Source organism: Ovis aries, chromosome 19 (assembly GCF_016772045.2).
Source record: "Ovis aries strain OAR_USU_Benz2616 breed Rambouillet chromosome 19, ARS-UI_Ramb_v3.0, whole genome shotgun sequence".
Taxonomy (NCBI): domain Eukaryota; kingdom Metazoa; phylum Chordata; class Mammalia; order Artiodactyla; family Bovidae; genus Ovis; species Ovis aries.
In genome coordinates, this window is record NC_056072.1 from 40,606,979 (window position 1) to 40,621,701 (window position 14,723).

Below are 14,723 nucleotides of genomic sequence, written 5' to 3' on the forward strand. Positions count from 1 at the left end.
GATGTTCAAGGCTTGTACGTAAAACTGAAACTGCTTAAAAAGTGTTTCCTAAAGAGCTGTTGAAATCCTTTTCAGGGAATATCAATATACAGATTGCTTTCCAAGTTTTTGTCAGGATCACAAAAGAATAGACAGGAAGAGATGAATATCATAGGTGAAGGCTATCGTAGTGCTTTTAAATCATCCTGTTGCACTTAGGCATTGCAGCCCATGATTATATATATTTCACATAAGTCTTCGGTAGTCCAGGGGGACTGCTGGCTGACGTAATGAACACTACTAGGAATCTTGACAGCAAACTCTAAATGGTTTCAATGCTGTCGAGTTTCAAGAAAGTGAGCCTTCCTTGAAGTGAATGGCTATTTCTGTCTTATTTAGGTAATTTATTCTTGTCCGGCTCACATTAATGGCAGGCCTTGTGTCATATGTAATAGTTATAATAAGGCACTCACCAAAGCTTCCTCTTAGGGGTAGAAGGTACTTTGGGTTTTACTCTCATGGAGTAAGAAGGAAGAGAGAATAGAAGCCCTTGCTTCACAAAGGCCACACTGGTAGACAGAGTGATGTGAGTGGGTAAGAGATGTGAACAGAGTTCAGAATTTTCCTTTAGAATAAAATTCAGCTGTTTCCTGGAATGTCCTAATTGACTTTGCGGGGTCTGAAAAGTTTTATTGTCATGGATCTACATGAAAGAGAGAACAGAAGCCCTCGCTTCAGAAAGGCCACCCTGGTTGACAGAGCAACGTGAGTGGGTAAAAGATGTGATCAGAGTTCAGAATCTTCCTTTGGAATAAAACTACAGCAGTTCCTGGAATGTTCTAATAGACTTTTCAGGGTCTGAAAGCTGGTCATAGATGTGGTGGTTCTCAATGCTGCTGCCTTCATTATCAACTTCTTCTTTGAATGTAATAGCCCAAAATTCTCAGTGAATTCTCTATCTTGTGCCATTTCAGTTGAACTTCTAATTTTATTGCTTAACAGTTTTTATTATTAAAAAAAAAATCCCGTTCTTTCTTATCTCCTCCTCTGTGGGACCCTGCCTTTCTCTCTATTTTCTTACAAGAGAGATATCTGACTCCTTAGCATGTGCTTTAACCTCAGTTGTGTAGAACCACAGAGCATGTTAGGAAGAACACTAATTTTTCCTTTTTGTCTAACTGAAAGAGTAAAAGGTATGGCCTGATCATTAAAACCATCCTAAATACATTTTTTTCTGTTATTAGTGTATCGTAAGTCTGTGTTTCATATGTGTCTTTCAGTTGCTCAAAGCCCTCCCCCCGCCCCAAGATGATATCAGTACAATAGTAAATTACAACTGTCTAGGGCTTCCCTGATGGCTCGAAGGGTAAAAAATCTGCCTGTAGTCCAGGAGTTGCAGAAGACGCCGTTTCAATCCCTGCATCAGGAAAATCCCCTGAAGTAGGAAACTGCAGCTCATTCCAGTGTCAACTGCAAATTGGCGCTTACCAAGAGCACTGCCAACAACTGAACAACAAAGACATTTACCATCTGCCTCTAAGGAAATTGAACCCTATGCTGCTATAGTTTTCTGTGAGTATGGTTTCAGTGTGTCTGCCCTCTGATGCCCTCTTGCAACACCTATCATCTTACTTGGGTTTCTCTTACCTTAGGTGTGGGGTATCTCTTCAAGGCTGCTCCAGCAAAGCACAGCTGCTGCTCCTTACCTTGGATGAGGGGTATCTCCTCCCGCCGCCCTTCCTGACCTTCAGCGTGGGATGGCTCCTCTAGGTCCTGCTGCGCCCACACAGCCACCACTCCTTGGATGTCAGTTTGCTCCTCCCGGCCACCGCCCCTGGCCTTGGGCATGGGGTTGCTCCTCCCGGCCGCTGCCCCTGGCCTCGGCCATCACCCCTGACCTCGGACGCGGGGTAGCTCCTCTCAGCCGTTCCTGCGCCATCGCAGCCTGGCACTCTAAGCTGCTGCCCCTGACCTCGGACGTGGGGTAGCTCTCGGCCATGCATAGTGCGCCGGCTGCCGCCGCCACCTGCACTTAGTGCACCGGCCGCCGTCAATCTAATTACACTAGGACCACAGCCTTGTCTAACTCAATGAAACTAAGCCATGCCTGTGGGGCAACCCAGGACGGGTGGATCAAGGTGGAGAGGTCTGACAGAATGTGGTCCACTGGAGAAGGGAATGGCAAACTACTTCAGCATTCTTGCCTTGAGAAACCCATGAACAGTATGAAAAGGCAAACATGATAGGATACTGAAAGAGGAACTCCCCAGGTCAGTAGGTGCCCAATATGCTACTGGAGGTCAGTGGAGAAATAACTCCAGAAAGAATGAAGGGATGGAGCCAAAGCCAAAATGAAGGGATGGATACCCAGCTGTGGATGTGATTGGTGATAGAAGCAAGGTCCGATGCTGTAAAGAGCAATATTGCATAGGAACCAGGAATGTCAGGTCCATGAATCAAGGCAAATTGGAAGTGGTCAAACAAGAGATGGCAAGAGTGAACGTCGACATTCTAGGAATCAGCAAACTAAAATGGACTGGAATGGGTGAATTTAACTCAGATGACCATTATATCTACTACTATGGGCAGGAGTCCCTCAGAAGAAATGGAGTAGCCATCATCGTCAACAAAAGAGTCCAAAATGCAGTACTTGGATGCAATCTCAAAAACGACAGAATGATCTCTGTTCGTCTCCAAGGCAAACCATTCAATATCACGGTAATCCACGTCTATGCCCCAACCAGTAACACTGAAGAAGCTGAAGTTGAATGGTTCTATGAAGACCTACAAGACCTTTTAGAAGTAACACCCCAAAAAGATGTCTTTTTCATTATAGGGGACTGGAATGCAAAAGTAGGAAGTCAAGAAACACCTGGAGTAACAGGCAAATTTGGCCTTGGAATGAGGAATGAAGCAGGGCAAAGGCTAATAGAGAGTTTTGCCAAGAAAATGCACTGGTCATAGCAAACACCCTCTTCCAACAACACAAGAGAAGACTCTACACATGGACATCACCAGATGGTCAACACCAAAATCAGATTGATTATATTCTTTGCAGCAAAAGATGGAGAAGTTCTAAATAGTCAACAAAAACAAGACCAGGAGCTGACTGTGGCTTAGATCATGAACTCCTGATTACCAAATTCAGACTGAAATTGAAGAAAGTAGGGAAAACCGCTAGACCTTTCAGGTATGACCTAAATCAAATCCCTTATGATTATACAGTGGATGTGAGAAATAGATTTAAGGGCCTAGATCCGATAGATAGAGTGCCTGATGAACTATGGAATGAGGTTCGTGACATTGTAGAGGAGACAGGGGTCAAGTCCATCCCCACGGAAAAGAAATGCAAAAGAGCAAAATGGCTGTCTGGGGAGGCCTTACAAATAGCTGTGAAAAGAAGACAAGCGAAAAGCCAAGGAGAAAAGGTAAGATATAAGCATCTGAATGCAGAGTTCCAAAGAATAGCAAGAAGAGATAAGAAAGCCTTCTTCAGCGATCAATGCAAAGAAATAGAGGAAAACAACAGAATGGGAAAGACTAGAGATCTCTTGAAGAAGATTAGAGATACCAAGGCAATATTTCATGCAAAGATGGGCTGGATAAAGGACAGAAATGGTCTGGACCTAACAGAAGCAGAAGATATTCAGAAGAGATGGCAAGAATACACAGAAGAACTGTACAAAAAAGATTTTCATGATCCGGATAATCATGATGGTGTGATCACTCATCTAGAGCCAGACATCCTGGAATGTGAAGTCAAGTGGGCCTTAGGAAGCATCACCATGAAAAAAGCTAGTGGAGGTGATAGAATTCCAGTGGAGCTATTTCAAATCCTGAAAGCGATGCTGTGAAAGTGCTGCACTCAATATGCCAGCACATTTGGAAAACTCAGCAGTGGCCACAGGACTGGAAAAGGTCAGTTTTCATTCCAATCCCAAAGAAAGGCAATGCCAAAGAATGCTCAAACTACCGCACAATTGCACTCATCTCACGCACTAGTAAATTAATGCTCAAATTCTCCAAGGCACGCTTCAGTAATATGTCAACTGTGAACTTCCTGATGTTCAAGCTGGATTTAGAAAAGGCAGAGGAACCAGAGATCAAATTGCCAACATCCGCTGGATCATGGAAAAAGCAAGAGAGTTCCAGAAAAACATCTATTACTGCTTTATTGACTATGTCAAAGCCTTTGATTGTGTGGATCACAATAAGCTGTGGAAAATTGTTCAAGAGATGGGAATACCAGACCACCTGACCTGCCTGTTGAGAAATCTGTATGCAGGCCAGGAAGCAACAGTTAGAACTGGACATGGAACAACAGACTGGTTCCAAATAGGAAAAGGAGTACGTCAAGGCTGTCTACTGTCACCCTGCTTATTTAACTTATGTGCAGAGTACATCATGAGAAACGCTGGACTGGAAGAAACACAAGCTGGAATCAAGATTTCTGGGAGAAATATCAATAACCTCAGATATGCAGATGACACCACCCTTATGGCAGAAAGTGAAGAGGAACTAAAGAGCCTCCTGATGAAAGTGAAAGAGGGGAGTGAAAAAGTTGGCTTAAAGCTCAACATTCCGAAAATTAAGATCATGGCATCTGGTCCCATCACTTCATGGCTAATAGATGGAGAAACAGTGGAAACAGTGTCAGACTTTATTTTTTTGGGCTCCAAAATCACTGCAGATGGTGACTGCAGCCATGAAATTAAAAGACACTCCTTGCAAGAAAAGTTATGACCAACCTAGAGAGCTTATTAGAAAGCATAGACATTACTTTGCCAACAAAGGTTCATGTAGTTAAGGCAATAGTTTTTCCAAGTAGTCATGTATGGATGTGAGAGTTGCATCATAAAGAAAGTTGAGCACCAAAGAATTGATGCTCTTGAACTGTGGTGCTGGAGAAGACTCTTGAGAGTCCCTTGGACTGCAAGAAGATCCAACCAGTCCATCCTAAAGGAGATCAGTCTGGAATATTCATTGGAAGGACTAATGTTGAAGCTGAAACTCCAATACTTTTGCCTCCTGATGCCAGGAGCTAACTCATTTGAAAAGACCCTGATGCTGGGAAAGGTTGAAAGCAAGAGGATAAGAAGATGACAGAGGATAGGATGGTTGGATGGCATCATCGACTCAATGGACTTGAGTTTGGGTAAACTCTGGGAGTTGGTGATGGTCAGGGAGGCCTGGAGTGCTCTGGTCCATGGGGTCACAGAGAGTCGGACATGACTGAGTGACTGAACTGAACTAAACTGAACTGAGAAAAGGACATGGTCCTTGCCTTCATGGATCTTACAGTTTAGAAGAGAAGGAAGTTATTAACAAATTACTCACAAGTGATGAGTATTATTAAGGGAGAAGCATACCATACTGGTTTCAGAGTAGAGCTTAGGGATAACCTCTTCATTAAAATGGTATATAACCTCGGAAGCCGTGTTTGAGGAGGCTTCAGATGAATGAAGAGGATGTTCAGTATGCTGTACTGTTCTGGGCACGAGAAAGTGTGGTGGTGTCTCTGCACTGAAGGATGATGGCAGGGGGGCACACAGATCACAGAGAAGGCAGCACAGAGGGAGGTAAAGCTAGGGAGGCAGGCAGGGGCAGATCTTGGATGGCCTTGCAGATCTTGTAAGGTTTTGGGTTTATATCAAAAATGCGGTGATGGGTTATTGGAAATCTTTAGGTAAAGGAGGAACATGCAAATATTTGGATGTTTGGCTGCAGTAGGGAGAAGGCGTTAAACTGATGAACACTGGAAGCTGAGAGCTGAGTTGAGGTCTTGCATTAGGGTTGTTATTTGGCTATTCCAGGAATCAGCAAGTCAGCTCTTGTTTTCCTTTATCTGTGCCTTTTGTCATTTTAAAGACATTAGCTCTATTACCATGCATCCCATCTCTGTCAACTCTGAAGCAAACTTGTCTGTCTTGAAGGCATCACCATTTCAGGTGATGACCTCTGAACCTTTTCCAGCATGGTTGTTGGGGTCCGATAGGCTACCCCCAAATGTGCCTCGATGGCACATAAATTATTTTGAATTAAAGTTACTTACGAAAGTTACTTACTTTCTTAAGTTACTTACTTGAGAAAGTTACTTAAGCAGGAAATAAATATTTCATGTAAAAGGTGCACTTTCTGCATCTGCAAGTAGAAGGATACCCTTATTACCCAAGACAGGGAATTTGGGGCTGAGAAGCCTATGTAAGCAATCTTTGTTACTTCTTTAATTTACTACCCCAAGCCCAAACTCTGTTTAGATTCTTCAGTGATTGAGCATGCAAAATCTGAAATTCTTTGCCCTGTCAATTCCTTATATAGTTGCTGTTTCTTTTTCTAAAAAGTATAAAGGTTGCCTGCTTTGGCCACTTGTTTGGTCTCATTTCTCTGGGACCTCCATATGCACGAATCAAAATTTGTTTTTCTCCTATTAATCTGTTTTGTGCAAATTTTTATTATTAGTCCAGTCACAACAGCTGGAGAAATACAAAGTGGAGATGTTTCCCCTGTGTTTCCCTGCCCACCTCCATGTGTGTGCTAAATCGCTTCAGTCGTGCCCAACTCTTTGCAACCCATGGACTGTAGCCTCCAGGCTCCTCTGCCCATGGGATTCTCCTGGCAATAATATTGGAGTGGGTTGCCATTTCCTACTCCAGGGAATCTTCCCGACCCAGGGATCGAACCCTTGTCTCTTGTGTCTCCTGAATTGACAGGCACGTTCTTTACCACTAGCGCCACTTGGGAAGCCCTCTGAGCTAACAGAGAAGCCCGCCCACCTCCATACCGTCTGCCAAAATAAATGTTGAGAACAATGTCCTGTTTCTTTTTGTCAAATAACTCTGACACACCATCATGATTACAACTTAATTTCACTCATCTAAGCAGAGGTGATGCATTTTCCTCCTAAATAATAAGCCTCTTTAAGTTTATACCCTCACATTCCCTAGCAGGATGTTTACATGATTCTTTGCCTCTCTTGCTTGTTTTTATTTCTTTTTGTTTGATTTCATTTGCTAGCTCATTCATCTTGTCAGTCTTATAAGAAGAGGTCCTTAGGGCTGGAGAGAGGAGAACATATATCCCTTTAGGCTGTGGAAGATACACTACTGAGTACCAGGACTTTAAAGGGTGCCACAGGGATAAAACAATAAATGTAGTTAGTTTTGCTCCATAACAGATGGAAATTGATGTTAGGGTGATGCGTGGGTTATAAATACTTTCAGTTACAAGTAACAAAATACTGAAGTGATAGTAAGGTAATCTATGATATTTATGTGTTTAAAAGAATACAGGAGGTAGAGGGTCATAGGGCTGATTTGGTAGCCCAGTGATGTCACTAAGGAGCCAGTCTCTTTCATCCTCAGAATCTTTCATCTTTTAGCTTTTTGCCTCATTGTCGAAAGATGGCTGCCATAGCTCCAAACATAAAATTTTTACATGACCATTTCCAAAATAATAAAGAAGAGGCGGGTAAAAAGAATCTCTCTCCTTATGCAACTCTGACTTTTTATCCAGAATGAAGATCTTTCAGGGCAACTCCAGTTTATTTCCTCTCATTGGTTAGAGTTAGGTCACATAGAGATCTTCCCAACCCAGGGATTGAACCCGGGACCCGGGTCTCCAGCATTGGAGGCAGATGCTTTTTACCATCTGAGCCACCCGGGAAGCTCACTATAAACATCAATCAATAGCAAAAGAAAATGGCATCACTATGATTGGCTTAGATCAATCACTGAGTGAGTGAGTGAGTGAGTGAAATCGCTCAGTCGTGTCTGACTCTTTGCGACCCCATGGACTGTAGCCTACCAGGCTCCTCTGTCCATGGGATTTTCCAGGCAATAATCCTGGAGTGGATTGCCATTTCCTTCTCCAGGGGATCTTCCCAACCCAGGGATCGAACCCAGGTCTCCCACATTGTAGACAGATGCTTTACCACCTGAGCCACCAGGGAAGTCCCAAGGTCAATCATTAGCTATCGCCTAAAGGTGGGAACATTGTTTTCCATCAGAATTTGAGTTTTACTATCAAAGAAAGAGAACGTTTTTATCACATTTGCATGTATTTATAGTTATAAACTTACAAAAGTCAGGTCTAAGAGGAATATTATAGCGGAAACTTCCAGGGAAAAGGAAATGGAAACAAATGAGATGACTGCCTCTCTAGTTCCCTGGCACAAAAGCAATCTTGAGCAGTTGCCTTAACCTTCCTAGATATAGGTAAACATAGAGATGTCTTTGCTTTGTTATTGAGGACATTGAAGAGAAGATATTTAACAAATTTGGGGGGAAATCAGATGCTTGTTTGTAAATTGAGCAGATAAATACATGGCAAGAGAGTTCCAGAAAAACATCTATTTCTGCTTTATTGACTATGCCAAAGCCTTCGACTGTGTGGATCACAATAAACTGTGGAAAATTCTGAAAGAGATGGGAATACCAGACCACCTGACCGGCCTCCTGAGAAACCTATATGCAGGTCAGGAAGCAACAGTTAGAACTGGACATGGAACAACAGACTGGTTCCAAATAGGAAAAGGAGTGCATCAAAGCTGTACATTGTCACCCTGCTTATTTAACTTATGTGCAGAGTACATCATGAGAAACGCTGGACTGAATGAAGCACAGGCTGGAATCAAGATTGCCAGGAGAAATATCAATAACCTCAGATATGCAGATGACACCACTCTTATGGCAGAAAGTGAAGAGGAACTAAAAGCCTCTTGATGAAAGTGAAAGAGGAGAGTGAAAAAGTTGGCTTAAAGCTCCACATTCAGAAAACGAAGATCATGGCATCTGGTCCCATCACTTCATGGGAAATAGGTGGGGAAGCAGTGGAAAAACAGTGTCAGACTTTATTTTTGAGGGCTCCAAAATCACTGCAGATGGTGATTGCAGCCATGAAATTAAAAGACGCTTACTCCTTGGAAGGAAAATTATGACCAACCTAGATAGCATATTGAAAAGCAGAGACATTACTTTGCCAACACATGTCTGTCTAGTCAAGGCTATGCTTTTTCCAGTGATCATGTATGGATGTGAGAGTTGGACTGTGAAGAAGGCTGAGCTCTGAAGAATTGATGCTTTTGAACTGTGGTGTTGGAGAAGACTCTTGAGAGTCCCTTGGACTGCAAGGAGATCCAACCAGTCCATTCTAAAGGAGATCAGCCCTGGGTGTTCTTTGGAAGGAATGATGCTAAAGCTGAAACTCCATTTCTTTGGCCACCTCATGCAAAGAGTTGACTCACTGGAAAGGACTTTGATGCTGGGAGGAATTGGGGGCAGGAGGAGAAGGTGACGACAGAGAATGAGATGGCTGGATGGCATCACCGACATGACGGACGTGAGTTTGAGTGAACTCCAGGAGTTGGTGATGGACAGGGAGGCCTGGCGTGCTGTGATTCATGGGGTTGCAAAGAGTCGGACACGACTGAGCGACTGAACTGAACTGAACACTGAAGGAAAACTAAGCCTATATTGATGGTGTTTATAATGAGAAAGGAGAAGGCAATGGCACCCCACTCCAGTACTCTTGCCTGGAAACTCCCATGGATGGAGGAGCCTGGTAGGCTGCAGTCCATGGGGTCACAAAGAGTCTGACATGACTGAACGACTTCACTTTCACGCATTGGAGAAGGAAATGGCAACCCACTCCAGTTTTCTTGCCTGGAGAATCCCAGGGACGGGGGACCCTGGTGGGCTGCACAGAGTTGGACACGACTGAAGCGACTTAGCAGCAGCAGCATAATGAGAAAAGAAAAAAATGTTTTTCAGAAAGCTCAGGTTTACTAACTTGTGGATGAATAGATAAAAGATGAAATAAAGCATGTTATCAAAATAGTCATTAAATAAACTGGTGTTTTATCTTAAAGGCTGAAGTGTGCTAAAACACCTCACATGTCCTCAAGTACAAACGTGAAGTTTGCTTCCTTCCCAATTTATCATCCCTTAGAAGAGACAACATTGCTTTCTATGTGGGTCTTCCGAGTGATTCTTTGGGAAGTCATGGTGGATTGAAATGGTCTCACTCAGTGTGTCTTTTGGGTGCTTGTGAAGGTCATCTGCTGGGATCAGTATGAAAGGAGCAAAGAAGTTTAATACAGAGTTAGTCATGATACTAGAGGTTGTGAATTCACAGTTGAAAATATTGGATATTGTTTTAAAGAGACTTGAATATCACTGTAAAAAGCAATACAGGAGGTGGGTGTATCATGGACCTCAAAATAGTACCTACCTGTAGGAGGATGAATTTTTTTTTTTTTACTTTACAATATTGTATTGGTTTGGCTTACATCAACATGAATCTGCCATGGGTGTACACTTGTTCCCCATCCTGAACCCCCCTTCCACCTCCCTCCCCATACCATCCCTCTGGGTCATCCCAGTGCACCAGCCCCAAGCATCCTGTATCCTGCATCGAACCTGGACTGGCGATTCATTTCTTTTATGATATTATACATGTTTCAATGCCATTCTCCCAAATCATCCCACCCTCGCCCTCTCCCACAGAGTCCAAAAGACTCTTCTATACATCTGTGTCTCTTTTGCTGTCTCGTGTACAGGGTTATCGTTACCATCTTTCTAAATTCCATATATATGCATTAGTATACTGTATTGGTGTTTTTCTTTCTGGCTTACTTCACTCTGTATAATAGGCTCCAGTTTCATCCACCTCATTAGAACTGATTCAAATGTATTCTTTTTTATGGCTGAGTAATACTCCATTGTGTATATGTACCACAGCTTTCTTATCCATTCATATGCTGATGGACATCTAGGTTGCTTCCATGTCCTGGCTATTATAAACAGTGCTGCAATGAACATTTGGGGTACATGTGTCTCTTTCAATTCTGGTTTAGGAGGATGACTTTTTACTGAAAGGAAGAAGTTGCTTATAGAAATGGGTATTGGTGGCTTTAGAGACAGCTTCCAGAGACATGCTCACACATGATTCAAGGAGTGCCTTGTCTCATACCAGGAGAATAAGACATGTTCTAGAACAGTCTATTAGAGGAGTGAAAAGGCAGCTCCTATATGCTGAAGATAATCATGCCTGAGCTTGAATAAAATGTGTTTTTAAAATTCCAATTAAATTAATGAAATAAAAAGTATAAGTAAGTGTTTGACTTATTTATATGTGTATATATATATATGTATATATATATATCTGAAAGTTTACATGTACATGTTGGCCATCTTACCTTTTGAACATTTTTAGACTTCTGTTTGAGAAAATAGAGTATTTCTCTATATTCAAGACTGCCTTGTATTTGGCCTTGCTAAAAGCTTGTCCCAGGTTAGTCTTGCTATATCCTTACTTGGTATTTTACATTTTAATAATATAAAAAGTTTTAAGCACTTACAGTGTTCTAGAGTGAGTGATGGAGTGCCATATGTTAGCTCTTGAAAAAATTTTACATACTTCATAAAGAGACATGCTGTTAAGTGCCAGACTGCTAAAAACAAAAGTTATTAGTCTTTGGGTTTGAGTCTAACACTTGTTTTAGTCAGGTCTCCAGAGAAGCAGAACTGTAGGATACATACATATACACAGGGAATACTCACACACTTGGGGAGGGGGGATCATACATTTAGAGGGACTGAGAAGCCCCAAGATCTGCAGTCAGCAAACTGGAGACCCAGCAGAGCCAGTGGTATAAATCCAATCTTAGTCTAAAGGCCTAAAAATCATTACAGCTAATACTGTCCTTCTAGTCCAAAGGCCAGCAGGCTCACAACCCAGGAAGAATCAATGTTTTGGTTTGAGTCCAAAGGCAGCAAAAAACTAGCTGGAAGTCAGTCAAGCAGGAGGGATTCCCTCTTACTTAGGGAAAGGCCAGTCTTTTGTTTTATTCAGACCTTAAGTTGATTGGATGAGGCACACCCACATTGGGGGAGAGCAATCTGCTTTACCTGAGTTTCCCTGGTGGCTCAGATGGTAAAGCATCTGCCTGCAATGTGGGAGACCCAGGTTTGATCCCTGGGTTGGGAAGATCTTCTGGAGAAGGAAATGGAAACTCACTCCCGTATTCTTGCCTAGAGAATCCCACGGACAGAGGGGCATGATAGGCTACAGTCCATGGGGTTGCAAAGAGTTGGACACCACTGAGTGAATTCACTTTTCACTTTTAATCTGCTTTACCCAGTCTATCAATTTAAATGTTAAACTCATCTGAAATACCCTCCCAGAAACACCCAGAGTAATATTTGACTAAATATCAGGATCGGGGAGAACACTCTCAGGCAGTAAATAATCTGTCTGCAACACAGGAGACCCAGGTTCCATCCCTGGGTCAGGAAGATCCCCTGGAAAAGGGAATGGCAACCCTTTCCTGTATTCTTGCCTGGAGAATTCATGGACAAAGGAGCCTGGAGGGCTACAGACCCATGGAGTTGCAAAGAGTCGGACATGACTGAATGACTAACACTTTCACTTTCAAATATCTGGATATCCTGTGACACAGTCAAATAGATATATAAAATTAGCCATCACAACCTTTATGGAAATGTGGAGTTCCACTTTTTTTTTTTTTTTTTAGGATTTCTATTAAGCCTACTTCCAAGAAAGATAGGTACAAACTATTGTAAGAGTTAACTGCAAGGAGATCCAACCAGTCCATTCTAAAGGAGATCAGTCCTGGGTATTCTTTGGAAGGAATGATGCTAAAGCTGAAACTCCAGTACTTTGGCCACCGCATGCAAAGAGTTGACTTATTGGAAAAGACTGCAATGCTGGGAGGGATTGGGGGAAGGAGGAGAAGGGACGATAGAGGATGAGATGGCTGGATCGCATCACTGACTCGATAGACATGAGTTTGAGTGAACTCCCGGAGTTGGTGATGGACAGGGAGGCCTGGCATGCTGCGATTCATGGGGTCGCAGAGTCAGACACAACTGAGTGACCGAACTGACTGACTATACCATAGTAGAGTACTGCTCGTTTTAGAAATTTAACTTGTAAGGATATTTCTTTAGGGTCTTTTCCTGAGTATACTGTCACATTCTTTGTCTATGAAATGGGTCCAGGTGATGTGATAAAGTTCTTTAGGGTTAGTACTTTTTGATCTTTAACACAGAGACATCATGATGCAAAGATGAATGGCCTTGAATAAGATGGAGTTGCATCTGTATGTGTTGAAATTTTGCCAACTTACTCATGCAGAATTGGCAAAAAAGAAGACAGAGTAAGAAGTACTGATTTAAGCAATATGGATCATTCTGCTCGACATTTCCCCTCAATGAGTACATGCTTCTTGTCAATGTGAGATGGGAGCTAGGAGTCATTCTTATCCTCCTGAGTTTCCTAGTATGAGCATCTCAGTGCTGAGTGTATTCCAGTATTGACATATTCTGTTATGCATTAGAAAATATATATAGCCAGTAAACTGACACCAATGACTTCATCTGATCTACAACCGAAGAAATAGCTATCCGTTCTATACTAGAAGAAAGCCTCTATTGAACCTCCTGAGAAGCTGTGTCATATTTGTGTGTGTGTGTGTGTGGAAAGAATTTATGAGATTTCCAAGAGACTCTCTAAGCTTCAAATTAAAAAGTATCCCTGATGTAAGATGCCACTGAGCTATCTTTGACGCTGTGGGGACTGTGGCTTTCTTAAGAGGAAGTGTTAACTGGCATCATTTTCAGGAGCATGTTTTAGCTTTGCTCCTTCTAAAGAGCATTTCCACTCACTTCCTGCTAGAGGTTATCTGGAATGCAAGTTCAGGCTTTCCACTGTGTGCATGTATTTTGGGGCTCGATGGCAGAGATGTAGAGAGGCTTCTTTAGGACCATTGCTGTAGGTAAGAAAGGCATCAGCCACTGTCTTCTAGGTTTAAGGGGGCATTCATTAAGCTGTGCCTTTGTGTTGGGACTTATTAAAAAGTACAAATAAAAAGGACTTCCCTGGTGGTCCAGTGGTTAGGACTTTGCCTTCCGATGCAGGAGGAGGGGGTGTGTGCAGGTTTGATCCCTGGTTAGGGAGCTAAGACCTCACAGGCCTCTCAGCCAAAAGACCAACAATGTGAAACAGAAGCAATGTGGTAACAAATTCAATAAAGACTTTAAAAATGGTCCCCATTAAAAAGATCTTTTCAAAAAGTACAAATAAGGTAAATGGAATAAGATAGCATTCAAATAAAGAGTGTGTGCGTGCCAGGTTGCTTCAGCCGTGTCCAACTCTTTATGACCCTATGGACTGTAGCCCGCGAGGATTCGCAGCTACAGGATTCTTCAGGCAAGAATACTGGAGTGGGTTGTCCTGCCCTCCTCCAGGGGATCTTCCCAATCCAAGGATTGAACCCGTGTCTCTTATGTCTCCTGCATTGACAGGGAGGTTCTTTACCACTAGTGCCACCTGGGAAGCCAAAATAAGAAGGCTATATAAATTCTGATTAGAGGAAAAAAATTTATAGGATAGAGACATTTAGTCTAAAATCGACAAAGCCCATAGTATATGCGCTTATATCCTGGGTCAGCTGAGGAAAAGAGCTTTCAAAAGATTTTACTGGACTTGATTGGGCATGGGCTGTGGCAGGAGCAAGCCTGAGAGGAAAGGGTAATGACAGCTATGATTTATTGAATATCTACCTATTTGATACGCGTGTGGCTCTGGACAAACAAGACAAACAGGATCCATGCTTTCTTGGGTCAATCTTATAATAGATACGTTTGGGAAGGAGGTATGGATGCGCAGCAAACAAATAGATGATGAAAGTAATGAAATGTGAGAGCTATTAACACAGTAAAAGA

General features: G+C 42.5%; 1 protein-coding gene and 1 non-coding gene across 8 annotated transcripts in view; one reads left to right on the forward strand and one right to left on the reverse strand.

Annotated features, from left to right (window-relative positions):
- The window catches only part of FHIT (fragile histidine triad diadenosine triphosphatase), a 1,568,898-nt gene that overhangs the window by 402,021 nt on the left and 1,152,154 nt on the right, over nt 1–14,723 (forward strand). The gene's annotated exons all lie outside the window — the stretch shown is intronic.
- Nucleotides 7,561–7,641, reverse strand: TRNAW-CCA (transfer RNA tryptophan (anticodon CCA)). Its single transcript has one exon. It is a non-coding gene; the product is annotated as a tRNA-Trp (tRNA).